Source organism: Phodopus roborovskii, unplaced genomic scaffold, assembly GCF_943737965.1.
Source record: "Phodopus roborovskii unplaced genomic scaffold, PHOROB, whole genome shotgun sequence".
In the NCBI taxonomy this organism is placed as follows: Eukaryota; Metazoa; Chordata; class Mammalia; order Rodentia; family Cricetidae; genus Phodopus; species Phodopus roborovskii.
In genome coordinates, this window is record NW_026125981.1 from 185778 (window position 1) to 192589 (window position 6812).

Below are 6812 nucleotides of genomic sequence, written 5' to 3' on the forward strand. Positions count from 1 at the left end.
GAATAAGAGTCATTCAGTTCCCACTCTGACAGGACCTGTGGACAGAAGCAAGGTTCTCAGAGTCCATTTTTCTTTCACAAGTATCTGCCATAAACTTTACCATGGAAGTTAGACTGTTCCGATTAAATACAAAGTAAACCAATGTCTTCGGCACTTAAAACTGATGAGACTAAGTTCTAGGGGAAGAAAAATGAATTACATGACAGCACTTATCCTTATAGGGTAAATGGCATCAACATCCCTCTATCCACATTAGGCAGAAAGCAATTAATTAAAATAAATGTTCTGCCAAGATTATTATACCTGTTGCTGATGATTTGCTCTGAAATTAAGTCTAATTTGTTCAGGAACATAAATCACGGTGTGAGAGGCAAGGCAGGAAAGGCAGGCAGACTCATGCTGTCTCACTTCCCATTGTGTTGATATCTGAGATTCCACTTGTAGTAAATATCATTGACCCAACCCCAAGGAATATCAGAGAATCAATTTCAATTTTCTGCAGCTATGAGTTTTTCTTTCACCCCCACTCTGATTGGTTGGAAGCCACAAACCATTTTTTTTTTCTGAGATATGCTCTCATTATGTAACCTATGCTGGATTATATGATCCAGGCTCAGCCTCCTGCTTTAGCCTCCTGGGTGCTGGGACTGCTAGCGAGTGAGTGCTGCCACCATGGCCAGCTCATGAGCTTTTTTGTCATGTAGATCAAGTTGGCTTTCAAACTTGCTAAATATAGCAGTGGCTAGCCTTGAACTCCTAATCTTCCTGTCCCCACACTCACACCCAGCTGCATAAATTTACTTTTTGGCCAACAACTCAGCAGTTCTTTATTTTCTTGCACTTCTGGGAATTGAAGCCTGGGCCTGACACATACTAGGCAAGTACTTTAGCTTTGTCTGTGATCTGTAAACTTCCTAATGGTTGTGAGCAAAGGCACAAACTTCCCTATAGCTTTGTCCTAATGTTTTCCTCCTAGGTTGAGGTCCAGTCCAGGAGCTATTTAGTTGTCATGTCTGCTTAGTCATCTTTAATCTGGGACACATGACTGTTTTTGAGAATAGGCCAGTTATTTCAGAGAATGCCTACAATTTGGGGTTGATGTTTGCTCATGATTAAATTGAAGATATGGGGCTGGAGAACTGGAAAAGGTGTTTGCTGCCAAGCCTGACCACCTGAGTGCATGCAGCCGGGTGATCTAGATTGTGGTAGGAGAGAACTGACAACTGTAGGTTGTCCTCTGACCACTATACATGTGCAATGGCCCACATGCCTGCATGCATACACAAACTTTTAAAAATGTAAAAAGCCTAATGTTGATATTTTTCTCCCTGTTGGGAGGAGGGTGTAAACAGTGTATACCTCCCTCATGAGTTTCCAGTAATAAAACAAAGTTTGATTCCACCAATGTTCACCCTGGGCTTACTTACAAAACATGGAGCCAGGTGGTGGTAGTACATGCCTTTAATCCCAGTACTTGGGAGACAGGCAAGCAGACCTCTGTGAGGTCAAGGCCAACCTGGGCTACAGAGGGAAACCCTGTCTCAAAAAAAAACAAACAAAAAATAAAAACAAAACCAAGAAAAAGCCCAAATGGGAAAGGGGCTGCCTACAGGACCATGAGTGACCCCTAAGTAGTCCCATTGGAAAATCTTCACCCAGCACGGAAGATGGTTTCGCTAAAGATGCTTTCATGGAACCCCCTTCATCTAGTCTTCCTCAGTCTATTACTCTAGCACTTCCCTAGAGCCCCCAAGGCCATGTTAGAAAGAGTTGCATACAACTGACTTGGGATGGCTGCCATGAACTGCTTCCTCTCCTTCTATGAGGGAATGTCAACAGTCAACAAGCCCAGCTGGGAGGATCTTCTGCAAGCAGACATAGCTGGTCTCAAGAAGATAGTGACTGTTTGGCTCAAACCTTCAGCCATTCATTGGGGCATCAGCATCCATCACTGACTTTTGCCTGACACTTCTATGGTGTTTTCCAAATGACGATTTTCTATTTCCATCATTCTTTCAAAATATTAATTTTAATTGTATAAAAAATGAACTTTCCTTTCCCCTCCATTAATTAATTTTAGTCTTCATATTGGTATGACCCCAGGAAATCTGTTTTAGTCTCTCCATTGAAATCTGTTATCATAATTTTATTTTGTGATTCAGTTGTCTAAGATTTTAGACTAAAATGCAAAAAGAAACAGGCAAATAAAAACAGGGGAAAAAACAGAAAACCCATACAAGGCATAAACACACACACAAAAACAAAGCCCATAAAAACACAAAATCAGAAACCATAATGTACAATCGAAAGATCAATAAGACAAAACATGCCCAAACATAGTGCTATGAGACCAAAAACTCTACAAAAATACCTTGAGTTTGTTTTGTGCTGGCATGGGGTCTCTATCCATAAGTGTGGTTAATAAACCCCGAGACTCCATGGAAGAAAATTAATGTTTCTTTTGCAGGCAGATGTTAACTGGAGACAGCTTGCTTCTTGGTTAGTGGTGAGGTCCTGTATTCACTTCCCTTTCTTAGCACTGTGACTCCGTCTTGGCTTGAATCTGTTCATGCCTTGTACATGAATAGTCTCTGTTCTGCCAACAGTCTCTGAGTTCATATGTACATCAGTCCTGTTGTATCTTGGGAATACAATTTTGTCCTTGAAGTTATACATCCCCTTTGGCTGTTAGAATGTTCCTGCTTCCCTGAGCCATAAGAGAAGGAATTTTGATGAAGACTTCCCATTTAGGACTGGGTGTTCCAAATCTCTCACATTCTGTACACTGTCCAGTCTCTTTGTTAGTTGCCATCTCTTACAAGAGGAAGCTTCTCTGATGATGGCTGAGTGAGGCACTGATCTCTGGGTATAGCAGAATGTCATTAGGAGTCATTTTATTACTATGCTCCTTAAACAGAACAATAGTAGTTTTCTCCCATGGCCTGTCTGTCTAATCTCAGGTTCTTGGCCATGCTAGCAGCATCAGGCTTGGGTTCCATCTTGTAGAGTAGGCCATAAATCTAATCAGAGAGTAGTTGGTTACTCCCACATTTGTGCCAGTACTGCACTAGCATATCAGATAGGCAGGTCACCACTGTAGATTGCAGGACTTGTAGCTGGGTTGGTGTTTTGCTTTCTCCTCTGGTAGAGTACCTTCCAGTACCATGAACACTAGTCAGTAGGGGTGAAGCCTCTAGTTAGATACCAGCTAAATTTCTCTGTGTTCAATGAGATATGTAAGTGTTACCTTCAGCAACAGAGACATACCACGCATTTTTGAAGAGCAACCAATAGCTTTGGCAATAGCCTGATATGTTTGGGGATTTCCATGGGACCCCTTTGGCCAATGAATCAACTAGATGTAACCCATTCCTGGTACTGGAGGTTTCATTTGGCAAAAGATGTCTAGTTGGGGCACCATTTCCCCTGTTATTTGGTGACTTTGTTTACATTTCTTTCTTATATGTATATATTTTAAGAAGCTTCTACAGTAATAGGTTTCCATATGATACCTCAAATGGCCCTTAATTTTAGTTGTCCTTCCCCATTATTCCCTCTCTTACCCTTCTCTTCCAGCCCCCTCCCCACTTAAAAAATCTTCCCACTCTAGTCTCTCCACATCTCTCTATAGCTATATATTCTATTTCCCATTCCTTGGGATATCCTACTTACCCCCAGTCACTTACTCTTACTCTATACCTAATCTCTGTGGTTATATGAATTATAGCATGCCTTTTGAAGGCTTAAAAGCTAATAGCCACATATAAATGAAAACATAACAGTATTTGTCTCTTTGGGATCTGGGTTACCTTACTCAGGATGTGTTCTTCTAGTTCCATCCACCTACCTGCAAATGTCATAATTTTTTTAACAACTGAATAGTATTCCATTATGTAAATGCACCACAGTTTCATCATTCATTCATGTATTGATGGACATTTAGGGTATTTCTGGCTATATAGTGTCTGTATAGTAGGATATAAAATCTTGGTATATGCCCCAAAATGGTATAGCTGAATCTTCAGGTACATTGATTTGGAGCTTCTAGAGGAACTGCCACACTGATTTCCATAGTGACTGTACAAGTTTACACTCCCACCGCCAGCAACGGAGCAGTGATTCCATGTTCTCACCAGCGTGAGTTGTCATTTGTTTCATATTGATCCTAGCCATTTTAATAGGTATAAGATGAAATCTGAAAGTAATTTTGATTAGCATTTCCCTGATGACCAAGGATGCTGAACATTTCTTTAAATGCTTCTCAGTCATTTGAGTTTCCTCTTTTGAAAACTCTCTGTTTAGGTCTATACACCATTTTTAAAAATTGGGTTATGGTTTTCTTAATGTCCAGAGGTTTTTTTGTTTTGTTTTGTTTTGTTTTGGGGGGGGTTGGTTGGTTTTTATTTCTTTATATGCTTTAGATTCTAATCCTCTACCAAATGTGTAATTAGTAGAGATCTTTTCCCATTCTGTAGACTGTCTGCTACTTTGTCTGAATGATGGTGTCATTTGTCTTAAGCTTTTCAGTTTCACAAGGTCTAGTCTATGGATTGTTGCTTTCAGTGCCTACACTATATGTGTTCTGTTCAGGAAGTTGTCTCCTGTGCCAATGAGTTCAAGGCTGTTCCCCACTTTCTCTTCTATCAGGTTTCGTGTATCTGGAGACTTGGACTTGAGTTTTGTGCAAGGTGATAGGCATGTATATATTTGGATTCTTGTACTTGCTGGCATCCAGTTTAACTAGCACCGTTTGTTGAAGATGCTGTCTTTTCCCCAATTTGTAGTTTTGACATCTTTGTTCGGACTAAACTTTCAAGTTAACCACAGGCACATCTTTCTCAGATGGGGGTTTTAAGAAAGCAAAAGTATTGTCAGTTGGAAATGAACATTACATGACAAAGTGAGGAGGTAGGAAGGCACATTCTTGTTGCTTTAAGAAACAAGGTCACATTTCCATTGTATAGCTCTTTTGTCCATAACTCCTTCATGTCCCCTATACACTCAACTGACACAGTTCTCTTGTCACTGACACACCTCTATTTCTCAAGATAGAAGGTGACTTCTAGACTAGGGGACTACTCAAAATGGACTGGTATAGTCTGGTAAGTACAAAAAGATGGAGTAAGTGTTGAGAAGCTGTCTACCAACATACTTCCTTGAATAGCCCTGGTCTTCTCTGAGCTGGAAAGCTAAACAGGCTTGGACCTGGTTAGTACTCAATTGAGAGAAGTTTGTCTGAGATAGGGTCTCATGATGTAGGTCTAAAACTTGCTAAGTAGCCCAGGCTATCTTCAAACAGGTCTCATGTTGGCCTCCCAACTGCCAGGATTGCAAGCATGTACCACCACTTGTGGTAAGAAAGTTTTACAACAATTTGATATTCTATGATTGCCAAGCAAAACAAAAGGCTGGTTGAACAAGTTTGGTTGTTGTAAAGCTTGCATAGTGAGTCACACATAGAAATGATCTATAACCTAGTCATGCACAGTGAAACCATGTCATAAAGGCAAATGTGTTAAAGGGAGTTGCAATTATCACCACAAATATTTAAAATCTAGAATTCATATTTAACTCTTAATTTTTGTTTTGTTTTGAGACAGGGTCTCTGTATGTAGTCTTGGCTGTCATGGAGCTTGCTTTCTAAGTCAGGCTGGCCTTGAACTCCACAGAGATCCTTCCTTCTACCTCTACCTCTAGGATTAAAGGTGTGCATCACCATGCCCTTTGAGGCAGAGTCTCTGTATATAGTCCAGGCTGTCCTGATACTCACCTTATAGGCTAAGCTAGTATCATATCCTTCTACTGTCACCTACTGAATGCTAGGATTATAGGCATATGCTACCATACCGTGCTTAACTCCAACTTTGTGTGTGTGTGTGTGTGTGTGTATGTGAGAGAGAAAGAGAAGAGGATTCTTGCATGCATTCATGCACTTATGAATATGTATTTTACTGAGGATGAGTTATATCCCAATTTGTTTTTTAACTCCAACTTCAACATTATAAATTGTTGGGTATATCTGAAGACATGGGGAGGATATTGTATCTTGGATGAGTATTTCAAATGAGTATATTGAACATGATGAATTACATTAAAATGTCCTTTTTTCATTGCCATTAGCATACCTATGTAAGACTAGTTACAGCCAGGCATGGTGGTGCACACCTGTAATCCCAGCACTTAGGAGGCTGAGGTAGGAGGATTGCTGTGAGTTTGAGGTCAGTCAGGACTGTCGGAAAAATAAATTAGTTATCAAGGCAAAACACAGAATATTTAAACTACATGTCATTCTCTGCATGTATAATCGTTAACAATCCAACCCTTTATGTTAAGAATCCATAAACTTAATTGCCACTGTAAAAAGTTGATTGGTATAAACTAGTTCTGTTGAAAGTGAACATATGGCGAAATAAATGGCTTTGACTCCTGTTTGGTTGTATGTGTGGAACGGAAAAGTTATGAATTATGTGAATGTGTGAGGTCCAGAGGTCAACACTAGGTTTCTTTCCTCTAGTGCCATCCATCTTGGTTTTTTGAGATAGGGTCTCTCATTGACATGGAGCTGGTGAGTAAGCTAGACTAGCTGCCCTGCAGGTCCTGGAGATCTTCCTGTCTCTGCTTCCCTCACCTGGCTTTATGTGAGTTTTGAGCCTCCAACTCAGACCTCCTTGCTATCTCCCCAGCCACACCAATTATCTTTTGATAATCTTTATACCCTTTCAAAGCTACAAGGCTTTGTTTCTTTTAATTGTATTTATTTAAAATGCAATGCTATTTCTTTAAGTATAAGGAAATAATTGGGTCAGGTGGTG